The sequence below is a fragment of the Pinus tabuliformis genome, chromosome 8 (genome assembly GCF_031772625.1).
Source record: "Pinus tabuliformis cultivar Carrire ecotype Pingquan chromosome 8, CPIR1, whole genome shotgun sequence".
Taxonomy (NCBI): domain Eukaryota; kingdom Viridiplantae; phylum Streptophyta; class Pinopsida; order Pinales; family Pinaceae; genus Pinus; species Pinus tabuliformis.
In genome coordinates, this window is record NC_142294.1 from 1895515019 (window position 1) to 1895537551 (window position 22533).

Sequence of the window (22533 nt, forward strand, 5' to 3'; positions counted from 1 at the left end):
TCATAAAAGCCAAGACCAGTTTTGATAGTAGGGGATCTTTGACTACCAAGAATGTCATCCAAGATCTTAGTACTATCTTGAAATCGTAGCAATTTATCCTTTTCTTCTAATTTACCTTTTAAGATATTTTCCTCAACCTGATGTTGTTCTTCCTTTTCTAGATACTGCTTCCTTATGTTTTCTTTAGCTTTTCTTCCTTCTTCCACTTGTTGCCTTAATTCAATTACTTCTTGTTCTTGTTCTTCAAGAGCTTCTCTATTCTGCTTCTTTGATTTTTCAAGGTCTTCTTTTAGAGAGAGGATCTTCGATTCAAGTCTCTGAATTGTTATGCTCTGATCTTTTACTATATCCTACAATTGCTCCCTTACTCTGGTTAATGACTCCAATTGTTCGTTTAATCTGGTAACCTCTTCAGTTTTTGCAACCTTCTTTTCATATGCCATGAGACTTCTAATGTCTTCAATACCATTGAATGAGTCATTACTTTTAACATGGGTATAATAGCTTCTATTACCTTCTTCAGACATCTTTCCTTTGTTATGAGGGCATCTAGCAGCGTAGTGTCCAACTCTACCACATGAAAAGCATTTCAAAGGTAGCTTACCTTTGAACCGTCCAGTTCCCCGTTCAAGATTCTTGACAAAATTTACCTCATCTTCTTCTTCTGACATGTATCATGATGCTTCGAATGTGGCTTCTGATAGTCCATCTTTTCTCATCTCAAAAGCAGTTAAGATTCCGTGAAGCTGCGACATGGTGATTTTTTGCAGATCCTCCTTTTCTTCTATGGCAGACAGTTTGGAATCAAATTTAGCAGACAAGGATCTCAAAACCTTTTCAACTAAGACAAATTCCTTAAATTCTTCACCCAGATTCCTCATACAATTTACAATCTCATCTATACGCAGGAAGTAATTAGCTATGCTTTCATTACTATGCATCTTAAGATTTTCATACCAGATTCTGAGAGTTTGAAGCTTTTCTCTTTTTACCTGTTCATCTCCTTCGTAGATTAGAATGATTTTGTCCCATATTTCCTTAGCTGATTTGAAATGCATGACCTTCATAAATTCTGATTGTGTCAAACTTCCCAATAAGACAGTAACAACTTTGGCATTGAGTTCATATTGCTTTCTCTCTGCTGTATCTGTAGGAATTGCTGATGGGTATGTGTATCCTCCTTCCACGATTCCCCAAACTTCTGCTCCAAGCGATTGTAGATATGCCGTGGTTCTTATCTTCCAGTGGGTAAAGTTGTTCCCGTCAAAGATTGGTGGCCTGATGGATGCCTCTCTTTCTAGATTGGCCATTCTGATGGATCTTTCCTTCAAGCGATCAAGCTTCTTCTAAAGGACCTGCTCTGATACCAATTGTTGGAAATAATACTGAGGGGGGGGGGGGGGGTGAATCAGTATTAGCAAATCAAACACTTTTTCATTTTCATATTCTGATTCATATACGCTACTTCAGTTTAGGATATCCGCGTATATACGCGACTATGTTAAAAGAAACTAGCATACATCCAGTAAACTTTATGATTTAGTTAGTTCATCTTTAGGGAATGCATCAAAACATTATTAACCATATGAACAGTAAACAGAACAGATCATCACACATAAAGAGCACACATGAACACCATGATATAAGGTGGAAACCCAATGTGGGTGAAAACCACCTGTCGCAATTTGTTTCTATCTTCCTTTAATAAGAAACTTCTTTTACAATGTACTGGTGCAGTCCTTTACCAGCATGCAGGTTGCAACCTGCAGAGGGCTACAACCCTCTTTTCTTCCAGGGACCACGTTTCATAAATTTTCAGACTGGATCCATAAGTACAAAACAATCACTGCTGCAATACAATCATCAACTTATACCTGTATCATAAATCACCCAATACTGAATCACTGAAACCCTGTCATCAAAACACAGTTACCAGAACACAGACCAGAGCCCAGAACTCTGCAACAACCACTAGAACCAACAACAACCTGAAACTCCAAATCTCATAATGCATACGCTACTTGACTATATCAAAACCGCGTGTATACGCGCTTTCACCAGAGACAACCCACGTACAGATCTAAAGATAATTACTTATACCTTCGTTGTCATTTCCCACTTGAGCCAAGCATCACAAACCCGTAACCAGCATACTAGATCTTCACACTTCATCAGACATCCATTCCTTGCTCCCCCTCCTTTGCCTAATGATCTTCTCCTTATATAGGTTTAGGCTTCTCTCAATACCATGGTCCAAAACCATGTAGAAACAATACCATGGACCCAATACTTGGGATCAACACTTTAGACGAGATACCATGGTCCACAACCATAGGTTCAAATACCAAGGACTAAATACCACGGACCAAAACATAAGTTCTCCCACATGTACACGCTTTTCCTTGCGTGAAAGTGCGTGTATACGCATACGCGTCTTCGGAATGTCTAACCCGCGTGTATACGCGGCTTTGTCACAATGAACCTGCGTATATCTCTCTCTTGACCTGCTGTACTAAGATCTGTCCTCTGATTGAGTTACCATCACCTGTATCAACCTCTGAGTGAGTTGCCATCAAGGACAACACTTATATTATAATGCCAACATTATCATGATGGTGCTATAATTGGAGGGATTATTGACGTCACCGCTCTTGAAAAGAGGTGTTGCTAGATTAGTTGTCCAATCTGTGGGGAGCCCATGTTGTATGATGTTGTTGAAATTTTTTGTAATGTGAGGTGTAAGGATCTTTGAGCCCCACTTTAGATATTCTGCTTGGAGTTCAGCTAAGCCTTTTGCTTTTCCAACACCCAACTTCTTGCAACGTGAAGAGTTCAGTGTCAGTGTTGACTAAGGGGGGAGGGTCAACCTTGGGATCTTGCTCATAGAGTTGTCTTACATAGTCAAACCATTTAGAAGTTGTAATATTGTTTCCAGTTTATATCTTTCTCGGTTGGAGCTCCTTCCAAAATAATTTGGGATTATTTTTTCCAAGGAAGATTACTTCTTCCCTCCTTGAAACCATGAAATCGACATTTTTCTTGCTTAATAATTGCTTGTAAGCTTTGAGCTTTATGTTATCCTTGTTTGACTCTTTCCACATTCTCCTTGCCTTTTTGCACTCTTCGTCAAACCAAGCATTAATCAGAAAACAATTTGTTTCAGACTTCTTAATTTTTTCTCTTTTGCACTCTACAAGTGCGCAATGAATTAAATGTGTTAATTCATGACTATGAAGGCCATGAATTGTGATTTTCTCCTTCTCGAAGAGCCTCTCTAGCGTCATTTTGAAGGTATTACAATTTTTCTGGAGTCAAAAGAATTATGCCCTGTGGGAGATTTTGTTGGACATGCTGAATTTTTTACTCTAATTGTTTCTTTCTAGTCCAAGAAAAACTTAAATAAATTGGCTTGTAATTTGATTTTAAGTCCCACAACTGATCTTCAATAAAAAATTCCTTCATTTTCTTACACAAACCATTCAAGCAAATTACATAATCTACTACACTTACTCCATTGTAAGTATTGCAAGTGAAATTACTGAACTTTGCCCATCTAGTCAAGCCATTACAAATGACTAAATCAAAGGCCCCACACAGAGTAAGAAATTGTTCACTAGAGAGATTGCAGTCCCTGTCCTATGAAATTCTTTCCCACTGATGATTACTCTCTTTTGTAACCCAAATAGGGTCGCAATATTCTTTACAAAAATGAATGCTAACTTGCTCACTTGCAGTCCTAGCATCAAAATCACCCACTATAAGGACTTCACCTAGTTGAGAATATGTTGCAATATCCACTTTTAAGGCTGAAAATGGATCTTTGTGGTCAAGCCCTCTACCTTTGTAGATTTTTGAAACTTGCGACACAAAATAGCATGTTGCATTTCTGATGTGGTTTCCATTTTCTGATATTTTAAACCAAATGAATTGCTTATTTGAGTCTTATTTTTCTAATTGAATGAGACGACCTTCTTTCTCCCTCACTAAAACCACGATACGCCCGTGCCTTTTTCCATTCCATGTTGCCTTGTTCCACACTGCCATCTTCCAGTATCCTTCAAACAAAGGTGTCTTGCACCCTTCATGCTCATGTTTTTATATGAGGCAAATTATGTCTCTCTTTCACAATAGGCCCTAACCCAAGTCCTCATCTCCATGGGCAACCTCTGCAATTCCAACAAACTAATCTTAAGGAAACCTGGTTATGACTTGATTGCTATTTATTTATATACTCGTGTACATTATAATTATAAATTAATTTTTTTTTTTCTCAATCTGGCTACTTCTATTATTGATACAAAAAAGTTACAGCAAGGCCGTGGCCTTGAGAGTTCTGCCCTGTGAATGGCATATTACAAAAAGCTCATGAGGTCAAAACAGTGTGAACCTTCATCAGTAAGTTGACTTCATCTTCGACACAACACAGATTTGAACAAAGCGGAGACAATACATTGGAAAAACATGCCACAGTGCTGAGTGTAAGCGACACATGGACGGACATAGACCTGAGACAAACAGTAACTGCACGAAACAATACATAATCATGACAAGTATAAACGACACATTAACAGTCAGAGACCTGGGACAAACCGTAGCTGCGAAAACAAAACATAGTCATGCTGTATCAGTGATCATCAGTGGTATAAGGCTCCTCGACGACTCTGCATCCATATTGAAGAGAGTCCTCCGAGTCTGAATGTGGAGCCACCGAGCCTGTGGGAACGCCACGAACAAGCGCACTTGGGCCTGCAAGAATGACCGGGTCCAGCATTGAAGCACTCCCCATGACCGGGCGCAGATTATCCACTGGATTCATATTCCTCTGTTCGGCAAGTGCTTCAGGATGGGCGGCTCCCAGCTCCCTGCTCTCTTCACATTTTTCTATGGTGATAGAGACTATGAAAGTGGAATTAGCGAGAGAGCATGGAATTCGATAGCGCACAGTGGGATGAGCAGCATGCTCACATTCGACCCTCCCAATTCTTCCACGACCCCTGCCTCTTCCGCCTCTTGTGACCGGTGGACTGCTTCGCCCACGTTCCAGAGTTTCCGAAGACCGCTGAGGGGCCGCTCGGCCACCAGAGCCACCTCGTCTACTCAATAACCTGGGCCTTTCGCGCGGCATTGCAGCGTTCAGAGGGTGAATGCAAATAGAAGAGTGCTCTGAACGAGACAACAACAGAACATCAGATGGATCATATGAACCTGACGCAATAACGTGCCCGTGTTCGCTAGCAGAGAGACTCAGAAAAACGCACAGCGCTGCAATCCAAGGAGCTGCAGAGGAATGCAACAAAGCCGCGGGAGCAGTGCGCTTATGGAGCGCCATGGCACTGTTAACCTTGCAACGGATGGATGAAGTTAATGTCTTCATAAATGAACTTGTGCGAGCCCAACTCGCCTGACCAGCATTAATACTCGTGGCGCATGGGGGTTGACACCTGCCCATGTGATACGCCTTCCACATAACCATTGAGCTGTTAATCACCCGCATCCGAGGAATTATAAATTAATATTACAAGCCTTATTTTTAAAATTCAATTATAATTAAATTTTAATATTAAAATTATTTATTTATTTCTTTTATTATATATAGATCATAGATTATTCATCAAAATAAATTTGATTTAAAATTAATACTTAAATATTTGGTAAATATTAATAAACATCAAACCATACTAAATTTGGAGATACTTCATAATACCTTTCACATTAAATAAATTTAAAAAACAAATCATAAAAATTAACTAAATTATAATGTTTTTTCTTTTAAGTCAACATTCTATTCATTCAGAAAAAAGATATACATTCGATGCTTCAAGAAAAAATGTGGTCTCACCCCGACCAGGTTTGTTAACCAAAGTCTGTAGAAGATGGCGAAAAAATATACTAGTAGCAATGTCCACAAACGAGAGGGTCATAGGCTCCAATAGACATACAAAACATAAAGAAAACCAGAGGACATACTAATCGTCTAAGGTGACAGAAGTTGGGTTATCCAGAGTATTTCCTAGAGGAGGCGGAGGATGGAAGTTGCACTGAACATGTCCTTTGAAGTGTGTCATCCAAGTCTCTAGCTTTTCCATTTTTTCCGCTAAATGGTTTTGTCCCTGCCAAACTACCACCACCCACTCCTTGACCTAGCACTGGAAGTAATGCATGCGTTCCAGAGTTGCCATCAGCTCCTCATGCTTTTCCCGATTATTATGCTTTGCCATATCTACTCGGTCCATTAAAGGTTGAATTAAGCCATGACAATTTTCCAAGCAGCAATGTTGCAGTCCCTGTGGGTCAAAGGTTTCATCACGGTCATCGCTTTGAGCAACTTGAGCTCTCCTACGTCCACCACCCTTCCGAGTGCCTAATGTCCGAGAGATGTTGCTGGTGCGGGATATCTTTGTGCCACCACTGTCGCCATGCTGATTCACCTGTCCCCGACCTTTGCCTCCTCCTCGAGCAATTGGATGTCGGCCTCCACGAATTCCACTACCTTACCCTCTACGCGCTCCAAAACTTGCACCCCGAGCCATGCCCATTGGATTGCTCCCACTTCCATCCACCATGGTTGCCAATGTGAGGGCCTCCTCCCTCTCCTTCCCTGGCTCTGCCAGGAGGATAGCTCGCTTGCGTTGTGGAATGGAATGCATTTGCCATCGACCAAGTGCTCCCACAACAGTCGAGAGTGCGACCCCGTCCACTGGCCTGAATTGTTGCCCTCCCCTCCACCAAGTCAGTCGCCCAGAGCCCCACCTGTTCCAACGCTCATCGGAGGCGACTTCACTCCACTCTTCAATCCACCTGAGAGCCAGCGTCACACGCTTGAAGCCCAGGGAGTCAGCACGACTGTCGTCGCTAGCACCATCTTCACTATCCCCACCACACTAGTCACTCCATTGTACAGAGTCGACTACCAGGAGGACGACAGTTCTCCAGAAGCTTGGCGCCTCCCGATCACCACCCTCTCCATGGCATTGCCAGCTTTTACAAAGATGTTCCTTGCCCCAAATAAACCAGAAATAACATTTACCTTCCCCCAGCACTTGGCAACCCAATCCCGCCCTGCAAGGCTCGAGAAAAACTAGAAGTTGGACTCCGTTATACGCAACAAACCACAATTCCCCAAAGAAAATCCATAAACCACCAATTTTTTCGCGCCTCCTATGTCGCTTCCGTCGTCGAGCAGGAAACCAAGTGTAGCTCCACCATCAGTCTTGAACATTGAAACAAATTCTCGGCTCCTCCCTCATCCCGCCTATCAACTCATCAACACTTCCCCTTCCCAATGCACCTTGATTACTCACATGCCCCAGATCGAATGTCCCTGTATGCCATTCCCTCCGCCGTATATGGAGAGGTGACCGGGAGGTACGACCCTCTCCAGCGACTCATTTGTCACTCTTCATGAGGCCCGACGGCCACGTTATTCTCGGTACTCACCCTCATCAGGGAAATTAAATTATAATGTTATTTTAAATAATAATAATTATTATTAAGTATAAAAAGAATTAATATATAAATTAAACATACATACATTTAAAAAAAAATATGTAAAAAGAAAAACATAATAAAACAATAATAATCAATAAAAGTTCAAGGATACTTGTGGACGTGACATTTTTTTAATTAAATTGAAGAGTAAAAATATCATAACTACTTTTGAGATAAATTTCAAGGACTATCTTGACTAGGTAAATATTTCGTGCAGGTTAAATCTCCTAATAATTATTAATAATAAAATTAAGCCCTATTTCAAAATATAAAATGATATATTACATGTTTACTAATTTAGTGGGTCTAATGGTTAAGAACATGTGTTTCCTCCTAAAAAGTCATAAGAGGTTAAAGTACATATGCCTTTATGGACTTTAGCAATCAAAACCCTATGCAAAAATAAATTTATTGTCCCACAAACCAAAAACCTCATACACCAATTTAATATCTAAATATACAATAACCTTAAAATTAAATTATTATTATTATTATAACTTCTGATTGCATTTACAAATAAAAAATTATTACACCCACCAATAGTGTTTTAAGCCACAATTTATCCGCCCCTCTTGTGAGTGCGACGGAAACATCATTCTTTCCCCATTGGAAAGACCACATCCTTGGTATTTATGCATTTTCTACGGCGAAGGGGGTCAATGACGTCATCATCCCACGTTGGTATCCGAGGTGGAGATGAGCTGTGTAAAATCTAGAGAGCAAAGCGGCAATGAAAGCGCATCATGCGAGATCATGGGGTCGTGGAAATTGACCACGTAGGATTTAGAAATCGAGTGTGCCATTTGACGACAGCGACGGTGGGTCAGTCCGATTGGTCGCTCTTACGAACTCATTGATCAAGGGATCCTCGGTTACCCTTTGCCGCACCATCGGACTATGATTGTAGAAAACTTGGTTGGGGTTATTTTTTTATATCAAAAATATATATAATTAAATTTTTATGTTTAATATAAATTAAATAATTAATAAATATACATAAGTATTTATTTAGGATATGTATGAAAATATTTATTTTATAATATATAAATTTTGTTGATGATTATTGTGAAAATGAAGTTTTTTGATTAAGAGATAAAAAGTTCAATTCGAGGAAACATAATTTTATCTATAAAGAGGAAGAAGAAAAGAAGAAGAAATTAGTTTAACAAATATTATTAATATTAGTAATTATAAAAAAACTTAATATATGGGTTAAATATATATACATTCCTTACTTTACCATGAAGATTATTATATGTAAATAGACTTTGTTACACTAGTATGGATTATGGATATGAAATGTGTACAAAACCATAATTTATTTCATATGACACTAACTCATGATTTTTTTTAATTAACCAATTAATTAAAAAAATAGAAAGGCCATAATTACTTTGAAGATATATCTCAACATTTTTTTGGTAAATACTATGAAGAATATTCTAAAATATTTCCTGGAGGTTAATAATTATCAACAGGTGTGTCTATTTTGGAATGTGGCTTCCATAATTTTAATTTAATTATTAAAAGTTATTAGGTGGATGGTTGAGATTTAACTTCCTTGGGATATTCTAGAATATTCATAATAATATACACAAATCAATGATTGAGATTCATCTCCAAAATAGTTATCTCTTTTTACTTTTTAAATTAAACTGATTATTTAAAACTAGAGTCATATAAATCACTTATGGTTTTTTGGGCATGTAGTAGTGGACCATTGTATTGTAACAATGTCTATTTATAGATTAAGAAAAATTAAAAATCTCTATGGTAAAGTAGAAGTAAATCTCCATGTTTAAGGATTTGTTTCCATGTTTTATTTATATATTAATTATTTTTATAATTAAAAATAAGTTAGTAATTTAGTTAGTTTTATGAATTTTTTTGTAATAATTTAGTTAGTTTTATGATTTATTTTTCTAATTTTAACAATGTGAGATATAACATTAAATGAGCATTTTGATGTTAATTATGAATTGATGTATATCCACGTTTGGGAGACATTTAATTTATATGATTGTGCTAGTTGATAATTAAATTAAAATTTTGGAAACCCTATATCAAAATAGGAATGTCTATCTGTTTAATTAGCACAATCATCTAAATCACGATTGGTTTTTCCCCTGGCAAGTTTAATGTTGGGCAATGAAAATTAAAAAGGAAGATGACAATTGAATGCATCTCTATTGTTCGATCAAGAAGCTCCCTTCCAATGATATAACTTAGAGTAAATAGAAACCTCTTATCTCACATTTAAAAAAAATCATAAAAATTAACTAAATTGTAATTTTATTTTAAATAATAACAATAATTGCTATTAATAATTATAAAAAGAATTAATATATGAATTAAACATATAAGTATACATAAAAGTATGTAAGAAAGAAAATATAGTATTGATATTAAAAGTGAGATTTTTTTAAATAAATTGAGATAATTTCAATTTCAACATTCTATAATTTTATTTTTATTTTTATTTATTTATTTTTTAAGTAGTGCAACCCCCTTGAAGAAACACATATATATTTCATTATCAGTTACAACATCATTACATTTGAGCACAACCAGAAGGCAGATTGTTTATCTAAACAAGCCTCCAGAAGAGATCCAGGCTCTGTCCATATGAGAGTTTTCAGAGATGGGGACGAGGAGATCTTCACATCTCCTGTGATTGCTTTGTAAAGTGTATAGTGAACCCTTGTATAGGGTAGCTTTTTTCTTGTGATCCCATGAACCAATGACTATTCTGTGTTTCAGTAGTTTTGTTATGTTTTGGAGGGTATTTTGCTGGCTAGCTTCTAAGCTGAACTTGTACACTGTTGAACTTGATTGTATGCTGAACGATCACAAGCTATCCTTTTATTTTCAGTCATGGAAAGGTTCAAGACTTTTTTCACTGGGCAAAAAGATATAGCCAAAAAAACAACGAAGGGAAAAAAACTTCCAGGTCTAATAAACTAACTGGGCAGCAGGAACATCAAACAGTTCAATAACAAATAATATAGGCATGGTAACAATCTTTCATAACTGTGATTCATGATATATATGTAATTTCCATACATTTGAGGTTCAATTCAAAGAAGTTTCTACTCTCTATCTGTTTGTGTATTGATTCCAAGAAGTCCTAACCAGATAGGTATCAAAGCAAAACTTATATTTGATCAAGGATGTATCTATACATAGAGTACATGGAAGGACACAGGCATAAATACCCAAGTCAAAAAGCCTGCAAATATTTAGTTACGAAAGCTTGCAGGAACAACTAGCCATTTATATAAAATCTGAGTCTTAATCTTGAGTTCCGGAAGCTTGCAGGAACAACTAACAATTTATATAAAATCAGAGTCTTTTTAAACAACAGTGTCTTATGGGCAGACTTAGATTGCAGAGTGATACCTGTGATCGTTGGAATTCTGACAAAATTCATCCTACAGAGGAATACCCACATGCACAAATGGCTCCAGGCTGTGAAATTTGGGAACAAAACTGAGTCAAATCAATGTAATGATCAGATTCGGCTTGGAGACAGAGCCATTTTTAGCAGTTCTCCGGTTAAATGGAATGAAAAAACTGGAGTCAGAATGTGGGTCAGACTGGTTGCGACTTCGGATAAATGGGTTGGTTTTATTTGAGGAAGGATTTCACCCGTTTTTTATTATCATATTAAAATTTATGTTCTGCCACGATTAGTAAAATTGGTAGTTGTGAGAGGAATTCTGGACGTACTTTTTTTCCGTCAAGCGACCGCCGTTCCGGCAACTTAGAGCCGCTAAGTGGCAAAATCGCGTCGACTTGGGCTCTCGAGATTTCAGAATAAATTAAGTTAAATGTGGAGTAAGTGGTGCTTTTATTCATAAACTTAGACAGAATTACAATAGTGAAAATTCTGTGTAATTTTTTTAATAAAAATTAATGTGATCAGTTTACTTTTTTATTATAGAAAAATTAAATTCATTGTAATTATGAACATTTTATAATATTTAAAAAGGGGTGTTGGAAGTTGCATATAATATTTAAAATTATAAAATTTCGTTAATTGGGAGTTGTGTCCATGGATAAGGCCGCTTGCATCTTTCCATCTCTTATCACATTTAAGAGTGGATGGTAGGGTTGGGTATTGGGAATTGTGTCAATGGATAAGGGCAATTGTATTTTTCTATCTTTTATCACATTTAAGAGGGGATCGTAGGGTTATTTCACTTTATCTAGAGAAACATGTTAAACGACATTCATTCTCTTGACAATTTATATTTGTCTGTGTAGTGTTGCTTACATAATTTTGGCTCTATGTATTTTTGGAAGTCATTTACCGAGATGAAGTAATTGTTCGGATGACCAAAAGTGACTGGAATTCGGGTAAATGTTTTTCAAGAAATTTACCAGTAACGGTGTTTGAATCATGTTTTTGATGGAAGTCATCTACCAAGGCGAAGAAATTGCCCGGATGACCAAAAGTGGTTGGAATCTAGGTAATTTTTTTTCAAGAAATCTACCAGTAGCAGTGTTTGAATCATGTTTTTGATGGTGGAAATGGATTCAGCACCATCAAAAATCTTTGGGGAACCCAAAATCTTGAAATTTGATAGCTATAACTTGGATTTAGAAAAATCCCTACCGGATTTTATCAAAATATTGCTGGAATTTCCATCATTTTTTGGGCAAAAAAGTAATCTGGGTAGATTACAACGTTCTTTTGCAACCCCTACAACATTCCCCTAGTACAAGTGGGATATTTCCCCCATAGTGTTGACTTTATGGAGTCCATACCCGTCTATCGTGGTCCCTGTTTTGCGGTGATCCTCATGGATTGTCTCCAGTACAAGGGGAAGATCTCTCCCATAGTGATGGTTCTATGATAATTTTATTGCATGATGGTCTTAGCCCCTAGGAATTTGATCTTCTATGCATTCACTTGGTGCTGACCATTCGTGTGAGGATTAAGGCAACAACGACCGAGGAGGTGACCTCTGAGATATTAGAAATAGTGACAACAAAGGATAGAACAAGGGAGAGAGGTGACTTGCAAAAACTTGTCCTCTGCTTGAAGCATTTCCAAGCCCGATGGACTGAACATTGCGTAAAAATTTGTTCTATGTCCAATTTCTACAGCGCTTTCAGTTTGATACTCTTTGCATGGTGGACTTTAGTTCATATTACAAAGTACCTTGGTGACATGTATTGTTATTTGTGTCACTAGATTCCTATGACAATTGGATATTGCCCGTAACTCTTCTCTCTTTGTTTATCCTTTGTTACATCTTGCTAGATTACACTCTAGACTTTCCTAGCAATTGAATGTTAACTTTTTTCTATTATTTAAGAATCCTATTACCCCATTTTATCAGATTCTTTGTCTTATAGGGGTCATTCTTAATCCAACCTTTTGTATCTCGAAATACCATGCCCCACCAGTGGATGTGTTGTTGCCTAGGATCTGTAGGGAGAGGCCCTCAAGGCCGACCTTGGGCTCAATTCCAAGCTCATAACATTGCACTATATTCCAATCTTCCACTCCTCCATAAATCCAAGAGGAAATTCACCAACTAGAAACCTTGACTACTAATGACTCTCAAGCATAATCTGATTTCGAAATCCAAGCTAAAGTAGTTGATTGGCTTCCTGACCATAGGTGTCACGCCCCCAATTCTTTTTTCCTTAAATTGGCCGGGTGCGGCACCGCCTAAGTTACCAACTCTTTCCATAGTTAGATTAACTTTACGAACTACTCCTTCAACAATTCATAATAACCATGAATTAACATTATTAATGTGTGGAAACCATTAATAATACATGAATAGCAATAATAACCCAACAATATGCAAGAGGAAATCTTCTTTTATTATATATGAAGAAATATTACAATGGTCGGGAGTGGCGCTCCACCGGCGTTCATAAACAAGGCTGGGCGCCCGCCCGTGCAAGAGCGCACGGCGGTCACACCTCAACGCCTTACCAAAATACAATACAACAATACACACGACCTTATGCCCAAACGGCGGGCGCGCCCGTGCACACCCGTGCCCCTCTACAACCGAGATCGTGTACCCAAGTGCGGTGGGCGGGCACCTCACTACGCCCTCCACCCGTGCCCCTAACCGCGTTGCACGACGTGTCTTGCCTTGCCCGACTCGGCGGGCGCATCCAACACTTCTTTGCTGCGGCTCTAGTGCACCTTCGCTCTACCTCATATGTGATAGAATAGTGCCAAGTTTCTTGGTGATAATGAGCGCATAACTCCCCACGTTTATACGCTCCATCCGTGGGCGACCTCCAACCGGCCGACCCTCCAAAACGCCATCGTTCAACATGAGCCGACGCCCTCAACCGATGGTGCGACACCCCTATGTCAAGTCGGCTCGCCCACCGTTCGTATACGCCCAGCTCGCCTATAAGTAGGGCGCCAATCTGTCCATGCGCTATATCATAACCGCGCCTCATCGTTGGTGCCCGTCTCATTTCTGCCTTAGTTCATTTTCGCGGAGGCGGGCGCACGCGCTCGGTCGTCCAATGACCGCAGGTCGTCACATCCTCCCCCACTGGAAATCATTGTCACCCTCGACAATCCCGACTGCCTCAGTATCTTCCGTTCATACTTCGCAATCTTCTTCTTCCATCTCCAAAGTGAGTCCTCTGATTCCCAGCTTTCCTCCTCCGGTGCATTCTTCCATCTGACAAGATACTCCCGTTTCATGTGGCAACCAATCCCTGTAGTTCTGTAGCTCAAAATCTTCTCCAACTCCAATCCTGGTTTGTCCACAATCCTGGTTGGTCCTCTCGGCTCGTTCAACCCTCTCTGGATGGTCTGAATCAAGTCTACATCTCTTCAACTAACTCACATGAAAAACTGGATGCTTCATGTGCATATGGTGTGGAAGCTCCAGCTCATAAGCAACTTCCCCCACTCTTTTCTTCACTCGGAATGGTCCCTCATACTTCCGTGTCAGTTTGCTCGCAGTACCCTTGGCTGCTAAAACTACTCCCCGGTAATCCTGAGAAACACCATATCTCCCACACTAAAGTGTGCCTCCCGTCTCCCATGATTAGCATACTTTTTCATCCCCCTTGCAGCATCGCGCAAGCGAAACCGTGCTAACTCCAAGGTCTCCTCCCAAGCCTTCATGAACTTCTTCGCATGAGGACTCCTCAAAAAACCTCCTGTCACTACGGTATGCGGTGCAACCGACATCTGCCCATTCACCAACTCAAATGGACTATACCCCGTCGCAAAACTCTTTTGAATATTGTAGCTAAATTGAGCAATATCCAAGAGTTCAGGCCAATTCTTCTGATCAGCCGTCACATAATGTCGCAAGTAGTCCTCTAGTAATGCGTTGATCCTCTCGGTCTGCCCATCTGTCTGCGGATGGTAACTCGAACTCATCAACAACTCTGTCCCGACTAGCTTGAACAATGTGGTCCAAAATCTGCCTATAAAACGCAGATCTCTATTTGACACAATGCTCAATGGCATCCCCCAATACTTCACTATGTTCTTAAAGAACAACTCCGCAGTCCGCTCGGCTCCACAAGGCATCTTTGTAGGAACAAAGACAACATACTTGGAAAAATGATCAACCACGACCATTATCCCATTATACCCCTGAACCTGTGGCAACTGAGTGATGAAGTCCATCGAGACACTCATCCATGGTCTCTCAGGAATCGGTAAAGGCTGCAACAGTCCTCCTTGCCTCTGAGTATCCGATTTGTCCTGTTGACAAATGATGCACGTATGTACATACTCCTCTACATCCTCTCGCATCTTCTCCCAAAATAATCCTCTCTCCAACAATGCCAAAGAATGACGCATCCCTGGGTGGCCAGCCCATGGCGAGTCGTGGCACTCCTTCAAAAGGTGCCCTTCCTGCTAAGGGCATCTGCTACCGCATTGTGTCTTCCCAGTCTATACTCAATAGTCATGTCGAATTCTGCCAAGAAGTCCTGCCAACGAGCTTGCTTCGCAGAAAGCTTCGGTTGTGATGCAAAATAGCTTGCTGCAACGTTGTCAGTGTTGACAACAAACAACTTCCCAATAAGGTAATGCCTCCACACATGAAGACAGTGGATGATGGCAGTCATCTCCTTCTCATGGACCGGATACCTCCGTTCTCTATCCTACAACTTCCGACTCTCATACGCCACCGGATGCCCATCCTGCATAAGAACCCCTCCTATGGCAAAATCCGAAGCATCAGTGTGTAACTCAAACAGTCTCTCGAAGTCAAGAAACTTCAGTATCGGTGCTGTAACCATCCTCTTCTTCAAGTCATCAAATTCCTCTTGACATTTATCCGTCCAACTCCGCCTCTTGTCTTTCTTCAATAGGTCCGTCAGTGCCGATGTCACCTTAGAGTACCCCTCTACAAACTTCCGTTGGTAGTTGGTCATGCCCAAGAACACCCTCATCTCATGGACATCCTTCGGTTCAACCCAGTCCTCAATCGCCTTCACTCTGCTCGGCTCCATCCGTATGTACCCTTGACCAACAATATGCCCAAGGAACGGAATCTTGGTCTGAGCGAACACACACTTAGACTTCTTCAAGAACAACTGATTTGCCCTCAGCGCCTCGAACACCATCGCCAAGTGCTTCTTATGATCCTCCATGTTGTCACTGAACACCACTATATCATCCAAGTATACTACTACGAATGAATCCAAGTATGGTCGTAGGACATCATTCATCAAAGTGCAAAACGTAGCAGGAGCATTACACAACCCGAATGGCATAACAAGGAACTCAAAGCTACCATACCTTGTTACTATCGCGGTCTTCTTCTCGTCTCCTTCAGCTATCCGCACCTGATAATACCCATGCCTCAAGTCCAGCTTGGAAAACACTCGGGCTTTCGCAAGCTTATCAAAGCAATCAGCAGCCAATGGCAAAGGATACCTGTTCCTTACCGTCTGCTTATTCAATGCACGGTAATCACAACACATCCGTAGCTCATTCAAATCCTTCTTCCTCTGGAACAATACCAGAGCTCCATAAGGGGACCTTGAAGGTCTGATGAAACTTGCATCAGTTAACTCCTTTAACTGTCGTTTCAACTCTTCCAACTCAGGTTCTGACAACCGATAAGGTGCTTTAGCCGGGGTTTGCTTTCTTGGCTCAAGCTCAATGCTTTGGTCCACTGCACGCCTTGGTGGAAGTTTCTTTGGTAGCTCATCAGGCATCAAATCTGCATATTTGGTCAGCACCTCGGAAATCTTGGCTGGAACAGGCGTCCCCACTCCATCACCTTTGACATCCTTGAACGTCACCGCATATGTCTCCATATCTGATTCCTTCATAGCCTTCTCCAAACTCAGTGCCGAAACATGCTGCACCTTGACTCCCCCCCTTTGCCTATGAGTGGGCAAAGTCCAAGTTTGTGTCTGTCCAACCAGCACCACCTCATCACAGAAGGGGACAACAATAGCCTTGTTGCCCTTCAAGAAATCTCGTCCGAGTATCATATCAAAGTCGTTCATCTCCATCACTGTGAAGTCCAACTGACCCTTCCAGTCTTTTATCTGCACAGGTAATTTGTGTACCAAACCCACCACTTTAGCTCCAGAGTTCACTGCCTTGACTTCCACATTCGATGGGAAGATCATCAGTCCAACCTCTTTTGCCAACCGTGTCGTCATGAAGTTATGAGTGGCCCCCGTGTCCACCAGAGCTTGAATGGTCTTGCCATGAACCATCAAGTCCACGAAACCCAGACTGTTCATCCACGATTTCTCCATAACTTTTCCCTGCATACATGTCTGTTCTCTGTGTTCATCATCAAGCAACGGCTTCACTCCCTGTGAACCTGCTCTGATACCAACTGTCACGCCCCCAATTCTTTTTTCCTTAAATTGGCCGGGTGCGGCACCGCCTAAGTTACCAACTCTTTCCATAGTTAGATTAACTTTACGAACTACGCCTTCAACAATTCATAATAACCATGAATTAACATTATTAATGTGCGGAATCCATTAATAATACATGAAAAACAATATTAACCCAAAAATATGCAAGAGGAAATCTTCTTTTATTATATATGAAGAAATATTACAATGGCCGGGAGTGGCGCTCCACTGGCGCTCATAAACAAGGCTGGGCGCCCGCCCGTGCAAGAGCGCACGGTGGTCATACCTCAATGCCTTACCAAAATACAATACAACAGTACACACGACCTTATGCCCAAACGGGCGGGCGCGCCCATGCACACCTGCGCCCCTCTACAACCGAGATCGTGTACCCAAGTGCGGCGGGCGGGCACCTCACTACGCCCTCCACTCGTGCCCCTAACCGCGCTGCACGACGTGTCTTGCCTTGCCCAACTCGGCGGGCGCATCCAACACTTCTTTGCTGCGGCTCTAGTGCACCTTCGCTCTACCTCATATGTGATAGAACAGTGCCAAGTTGCTTGGTGATAATGAGCGCATAGCTCCCCCCGTTTATATGCTCCATCCGTAGGCGACCTCCAACCGGCCGACCCTCCAAAACGCCATCGTTCAACATGAGCCGACGCCCTCAACCGATGGTGCGACACCCCTATGTCAAGTCGGCTCGCCCACCGTTCATATACGCCCAGCTCGCCTATAAGTAGGGCGCCAATCTGTCCGCGCGCTATATCATAACCGCGCCTCATCGTTGGTGCTCGTCGCATTTCTGCCTTAGTTCATTTTCGCGGAGGTGGGCGCGCGCGCTCGGTCGTCCAATGACCGCAGGTCGTCACAATAGGCATATGAGAGGACAATGAAGTCAATATCTTGATTCCATTACCCTTCGCTAGCAAATGAAGATACCCATGGGAAGGGTCTTAAAGGAGAAGCACAAGATCTGCAATTATATCATCTCCTTTCTGAATGAAATTCAGCGATCCCAATATCGCCAACATTCTTATCTCGTTAGTTTGGATTCCCGTTTGGCCCACATAGAGGGTCGTCTTAAGTGTGGCATAAATCATCCAATCTTAGCATGTACAAGCACCCAAGATCCAGCCCCAGTGATTTAACCTCTTGACTTATGTCTTTTGCTTTCAATAAAATAATTTATTTTAACAAATTATATTTAATAATAACCAATATTTACATTTTGATAAACCTAAACATCATCAATTCTAATTTCCCTAATAACAAACTATAAAACTCAATCTAAATATTGCTCTCTAATTTTATAAATTAATATTTTAAAACAATAAAAAATTCTAATTAACAAAAAAAAATTAGAATTATTAATTTAACTATAATATCATAATGTGGGAACAAAATTTGGTTCCATAAAATATTTTCCTTAACTCTTAAATTTAACAACATTACTTAAAATTTTGTCTTACTCTTGAACTTTTAACTAAAAAGCATCTATATTTGAAAACACTATATACAATAACAACATAATTTAAAAAATTATATGTTATATTTTTAAATTAAAATTTGCTATTATAAAATTTTATCAAAATATTGTTAAAATATTTCATTTTTTAATATTATATTTTTTTTTAACATATACTTTCTAACTGACTTTATTTAAAATTTAATAAAAAATCTGTCAATTTTCTAACATCAGGCACAAACAATCAAATAATATGATGTGAGAAACAAAATTTTGACAAAATTACCTTAAATATTTCCACATTTAAAAAAATCACAAAATTAATAATATTCATAAATTTGTTAAGCCACGTAATTCATTAAAAAAACATAAATTTAATGTGTCCATGTGGCATTAAAAAAAAGGTAGTGGTAGTTGACCATCAAAGGTGTATACCGAAATTATAATGTCAAAAATGAAAATGAAATAAAGGATGATGTGGGAGACCAAGATTGATAGTGTCATAGTCCTTATCCTTATTATGGTCCTCCCTACCCCTACCTTTTGGTTGGTTTATGCACCCATTATGGCCCTACCTATTTCTAACTTTTATGTTTGGTTTATGCACGGAAAAGTACATGGCATCAATGCAATTTCAGGGTAAAAAGTTAATAGAATGTGTATGGTGGGATGATGACAGGATATACTTCAGCTTTGGAGTTTATCTTATAGTGGGTGGATTCTCTTTTCCACAACTAATTCGATAGGATTGTCATAAACATTTTAAATAGTATTAAAGTTTTATTATAACTTAAAGTTAATTTAATTTTGGTGTGAAGTGAAATGATGTTTAAAAAAAAAAAACTAATAGAACTTTATCATTTTTTTTCATTGGATTTCCCTAATATCCATATAAATATTATGCAGAAAAATTTATAGTTATTTGAACAGGGTTAATATACATTTAGAAAAAAATAGTTATGTAATAAAAGTTTTAGGTTTTTGTTTTTAGATTTGTATTAATATTTATAGTTATTTGAACAGGGTTAATATACATTTAGAAAAAAAATAGTTATGTAATAAAAGTTTTAGGTTTTTGTTTTTAGATTTGTATTAATTTAGAGTAAAAAAGTTACATTCCTTTGTTATTGATATGCTAGGGTGAAACTAGACCAATAATATAACATAAACTTTCTTGACATAGTATGTTTAGGTTTATTTATTATATAATTTATTATATCATAAAATAGATTATTTTACTTTATATGTTTGACACTACATTTCTCGAAATTGAATATAGTTGATTAAAAATATATTTTAAACATATTAACATAAAAAATTAAGGCAACAAAACATTATGTAGCATAGCTAGTTGATGGGAAAGTCCACCTGGATCATTCAAGTTGGCCAAGATCATCATGAGAATTGATGAATATGATATTGGCAAGTTAGTCTGTCACGATATTAATTTTCTAATCCACCTTCCCAATTTTCCTTTGTATCTTGTCCAATTGGGTCGGATTCTCCTATTGTACATTTGTCTTATCCTAAATGAACCTACCAAGAACTACACATCAACCACTCGTGAGTATCGGTTTTTTCATGATCAAATACCACTAGCTTATGGGACCTAAGCCCTGTTAGAAAATTATATATTACGGAGCAATAGAACACATAAAATATTGCAGAAATATAAACACAAAAAACGCACAAAACAAGAGAGACACAGATATACGTGGTTCACCCAGTTTGGGCTACGTCCACCCCGAACAGCCAGTCCTTCCTTTCTATTATCCAGCAAAATGAAGAGACACAACCTACAACAAATCCGCTGTAATATCCTTTGTTTTCTCTCACAGTCTCACCTCTCTGTTTCTCGCTCACAGAATACACATCTATTACACAGCCTCAAATACAATGCCCTCATACAAAGAGAGGGGTTTCCTTCTAGGGCAAAAAACCCTAAACTAAACACAAGTTCTACTGTCAGATCATCCGCCTAATGAACGACCCAAATTGACTAGAAATTGCTATACTTTTACAAGGCAAGTTTACAGCTGTTTTTAGCTTCAGGGGCGTTGCCCCTGAAACCCCCCGCTAGGGGGGGCTCCCAAAGGTCGCAGCTGCCCCCCCCCTTGACCCCCCTGCAGCGAATATTTTAAGGGCGGCGTTGCCGCCCCCATTTCGAACTGGGGTCCAATGTGGCGATACCTTTGAATATAGAAGATAATCAGGCTCCACACCCAACAAGCCCTAACTCGGTTCATTTGATCAACAACTGTAGTGATGCATCATTTTCTGTATCTAGTTGTGTCTTCAGCTACTTAAATTTCACTTTGAATGTTGGCAAGGGTTCATCCATGATATTTCTTGCTGCATCATTTATTGCCCTTTGAGCTCAAGTGATAGGGAGGGCTCAATTTTGCATTGACCTTTTTGTCCCCCTTCTCTACTGCTAGCTACACCATGGCTTTTGTTGTGCCTACCTCTAGTGATGGAGATATAGTCTTCGTCAAATAGTGGCCACCTAATATTCTGGAGAGAGGGAGGATGGTTAAGGAGTGCAAAGAGAGCACAAGGAATGAAGAAACAAAGAAGACACAATCATGGTTATATGTAACAACCCTAGTGAAAATTCCATGTAATAAAAGTTAAAAAGAATAATCACGGTCGATGGGACACTTATTCCAAGCTAAATGTTGGGCAAGACATCCTAGGGGGTGTTCATTTGGTTGTTTATGGCTAAGGAAATTGGAAACGCAATGGCTAAGGCTTTGGAAAGGCAAAATGGCATTTTTGGCACAATTATTTATGAAAATAATGGAAATTAGGAGAAAAAGGAGGTGAAAGGTCGCATGTTGCATGTGAGGAGGAAAATAATGGAAAATGAAGAAAATAGAGGCCTCATTCATAAAAAGGTTTATGGGGACCACTTCATGGCTTTTGATAGTTTAGTTTTGGAGCTCTCTCATTATTCTCTCTCTCTCTCTCTCACTCTTGGACACTTAGAGTTTCTTAGAGCATTTTGACATTAGATCAAGAAAGGCAAAGAAGGCAAGAGGAAGCAAATATCAACCAGGGAAAGGCAAGATCAAGCAGCTACAACATGCTTCATTGCAGGTATCGACTTGCATGTGTATATTCCTTGCTATATTTGACATGCATGTGGTTATTTTCTATCATGGCATGGGTTTTGCCATGTGCAACAACGTTTTCAACCTAGCCTTGCCATTTCCGGATAACCATGGTGTGATGGGGTTCTCATGTTTTGGTTGAGCTAGATTGACGGATGGATTCAAAGCTGAGTGGGGTGGATCTCTGAATAATTGAGCACATGGCATAGTGGTCCTTGAACTAGACTGTGGATCATGGTAAAGCCATTGGCCTAGTGACCCTTGAGCCAGACTGTGGGTTGCGGTAAAGCCAGGATTGTGTTGCCTCGATGGGCCTAGGAATCCTTGCTGGTGAATGGCAGGATATATGGTAAAACCAAGAGGTGGTTTGCTCTCCATTGGGCCTAGTAATATCGATATTGGGATATGCGGTAAAGCTTGGAGAGTGGGTCTCGGTTTTGGGTCGAGTCATCCGAGTTTGGATTGCGGTAAAGCATGAGAGACTAGGAGACAAGAAAATTCCTCACGTGTAGGTGGAGAAATCCGATGGCATCCATGCTTGTTTGGCTTAGTGATTGGGTGGAGATCACGGTAAAACCTGTTTTGATGTGTTTATGGTGTTGGCCTAGTGATCCGGGATGG

At 39.7% G+C, this 22533-nt stretch overlaps 1 protein-coding gene across 1 annotated transcript in view; it reads right to left on the reverse strand.

Moving 5' to 3' along the window:
- LOC149243961 (uncharacterized) overlaps positions 1-11041 on the reverse strand; it is a 181368-nt gene extending 170327 nt beyond the window's left edge. Inside the window, exon 1 of the mRNA XM_089374686.1 lies at positions 10888-11041. The gene's annotated coding sequence lies outside the window, so the exon portion shown is untranslated. The remainder of the gene's footprint in view (positions 1-10887) is intronic.
- Positions 11042-22533: the final 11492 nt, after the last annotated feature.